This window comes from Lepisosteus platostomus, chromosome 24 (genome assembly GCF_059453375.1).
Source record: "Lepisosteus platostomus isolate fLepPlt1 chromosome 24, fLepPlt1.hap1, whole genome shotgun sequence".
In the NCBI taxonomy this organism is placed as follows: domain Eukaryota; kingdom Metazoa; phylum Chordata; class Actinopteri; order Semionotiformes; family Lepisosteidae; genus Lepisosteus; species Lepisosteus platostomus.
The window spans coordinates 577779-580924 of record NC_142634.1 but is presented as its reverse complement, the minus strand read 5'-3'; the positions used below and the strand labels follow the sequence as shown (position 1 = coordinate 580924).

At 37.3% G+C, this 3146-nt stretch overlaps 1 pseudogene; it reads right to left on the bottom strand.

Annotated features, from left to right (window-relative positions):
- Positions 1-377: 377 nt before the first annotated feature.
- LOC148641321 (uncharacterized) lies at positions 378-2794 on the bottom strand (annotated as a pseudogene).
- Between the last annotated feature and the right edge of the window lie 352 nt (positions 2795-3146).

Sequence of the window (3146 nt, the reverse complement as noted above, 5' to 3'; positions counted from 1 at the left end):
CTTGGTCAGAACTGTTGAAGTCTCTGCGACAACATTCCAAGGTATAACGGTCAGATTCTGAGACATACTTTAGAAAATTGTCAACAAGATCACGCTTCACATATCCAAGAGCTGCCTGTTGCAAGATTACAGGAGCAAGCTTGATGGGCAAACACTTCTCTTTCTGCCAATCAAAAGAAATAATTTTACCTATACTCTGCCACTTTTTCTTGCCATAGTCATGTCAGAGAAATGGTATCTTGAAAGTGCTGCTTGTTGTGCATTGTTCATAGAATTCAAGCCAGAAGTCAGAGAGGCAATCTCTGAGAACGCCTCCATCATCATATCCATTCTCATATTGCCCCATTTGGTAGTAAAAGCTTTACTTGAATTTCTGATTGAGTATATGAAAGGTGTTCATCAGTGAAATGTTCAATAAGCTCAGATAGTATCTGGCTGCGTTGGACAACAAGGATTTTTTTGTCTGGTTCCCTGAGTTCTTGTGCCAGAAGCAAAGTGTCTTCTAGATTTTGTTGTACCATCTCAGAGAGGTCTCCATTGAAAATTGTAATGATATGCTATCCTCAATATTTTCCCCAGTAAACATGGTAGAACTTTGTTGAGCTAAACTAGAATCGTCTGTGACATCTGCAGGATAAAATTGTGCCACGTCATCACTGCCTAAGTTCAAATCATTTCCAGTATTTCCAACATAGATGACATCTAATGTTTCTAATTCCAATGGTGAATCAATTTGTGAGTTTGTAAAGGGAAAATCCTGTGTGTTTTCCTGTGAATGACCTGCAGTGTTTGATTCTTGCTGTGTCTCCACACCACTACTGTCATGTTTCTTTTTGGTTGACAGATAGAACCTCATGATAGTTAACTTTGAGGCTTCATATTGAGCTCCCACTGTACTGTCCTGATCTAAGGAAACTCCTTGGTAATTTGTCAGATCCACCTCAAACTCAGAAATATTGCATTCTTTCCATCTGGGAAAAACAAACATATTGCCTCCGCTATGAGGTCTTTTTTTTTCCAGTCCTTTGAAACACTTAACTTTCGTGTTCCACCACCCTTTTTGGTTCTCACCTGAATAAAGCCTCCTTTTCCTTCATCATACAGCATCCAGCCCAACTCTGTGTGTTCACCTCTTGATGATGAGCGATGTTTTCTGGATGCTTACACTTTTTTCTTTTATTCAGTTTTGACTTCAGTCTATCAAAAAGCTTTGATTTCCTACTGTTGGGCTCTTTTCATGTCTCCTACAATATCCCATCACTGCCAATCTATCTCCATTAGACGGCAAATAATTCCTCGTCTGTTCATCTGTCATTAACCTCAGGACACTGGCATCAATCTAAAAATGAATAGTGTATTATCAACTTTCAGTTTCAAAATACCATACTTAAAGCATCATTTTATGTGGATCAATATGCTGATACTGGTTTAAGGAAAAAGGCAATTCGGGATTGTTGAGGTATGAAGTGAACATATCTACTATACATGAAAATATCAATATACTGTACAGTACTGTGCAGAAGTCAGAGACCACCCTTGCATTTATTTAATTTCCAGTTAACACAGCCATTCAGTTCAAATTATTTAGTTTTTGGTTTCAGAAAACAATGCAAGAAACATATATTTGACAGAAAAGTACACTAAATATAATATCAAATCTATCAGTATTTAATTTGTCCACTCTTTACTTTTGTGCAACCTTCAGGCACTCCAAGTCTTCCATCCTTCCAATCAAACAAGTTACAGCTGTGTCCTCCCAACACAAGTTGATCCTAAAACTGTCACTGACATTATATTAGAACACTTTCTATTAAAAGTGACACTAACATTCAAACAACTACCCAAACACACCATAGCTGCCTTGCACATGTCTTTGTCATGTGCATCTGAAATGGCTAGAGGCGATATTTCTGATAAGATTAGCTATAAAGAGAATTTGCTTTCATTAGGAATATATAAGTCAAAGGAAAATAGGTGAAAAACAAGAGTTTCCAAAACTGGAGTCAAAAATTACTACAATATATAGAGAAAATGGGACTCCTAACAATCGTGCAAGGCCTGGTAGACATCACCATAGAAGTTAACGTTTTTATCACTCTCGCATCAGATCTGAAAAAAATCCACAAGTGTTTTTGTTAATATTTCCATTGTAAGAAGACAACACAAAGCTATGGGTCTGAAGGGATGTGTAGCTGTCAAAAAGTCACTATTTGAAAAGGAAATAGACAAATAAGAAGAAAATTTGCCCTAGAACACCAAAACTGGACACTTGAGATAAGTGAGGTTTTCTGGACGATGAGTCATTGAGTGGATTTGGATTTGGATCGGCAGAAGCAGAAAATACAATCAACTTCTAAGACTAAACTTTGGAGGTGTTTACAAGAAGCATGAAAAAATATCCCAGTGGATTTATTTGAAAAACTCAAAGAAAGTCTCCTGTAAATAATGTAAGCTGTAATAAAGGCAAAGGGTGGACACACTAAACAATGAAAGATTTGACATTATATTTAGTTGTGGATGCTTTTGTGTAATTTTGTGTTAAATATATGTTTCCTGGAATAATTTCTGACATTGAAAAATAAATTAATTGCACTTAATGGCCCTTTTGACTGGAAATTAAGTAAACGAAAGGGTAGTGCTGTTAATATCTACAGTAGGTCAGTGGGAGTAAGTTATAATAGACATTAACACATTCATTCTGTTAACTACCTTTTCTTTCTTTATTTTTTCGATAGTGGACTCTGGAATGTCAATCTCCTTGAGGAAATCGATAAGATCCTCCATCCTGCAATTGTGGCCTAGGAAGCACACATGGGACAGTGGTGCAGCCTACTGTTTGCCCTGACTCCAATGACATGCATAATAGTACATTTAGAAGTAGTCCAGGATAGGCAATGATGACCGACACTTGCCGCAAACTGGCATTCACAGGGTGCACATACAGTAGGTCACACCCCAAGGGTATGTGAATGACAAATGTAGAGTAGGCTTTTCAATTTAATCAGACTTGTCACATATAGTATGCATACACAGGCAGCACCTCACTCAACTAATCACCGTCTATAGAACACCCAGATAGCCTGAACTCAAAGATACAGATTTGAAACAGTCTGAACTCTGCAGAAAGTTATATCTCCTGAAAGAGG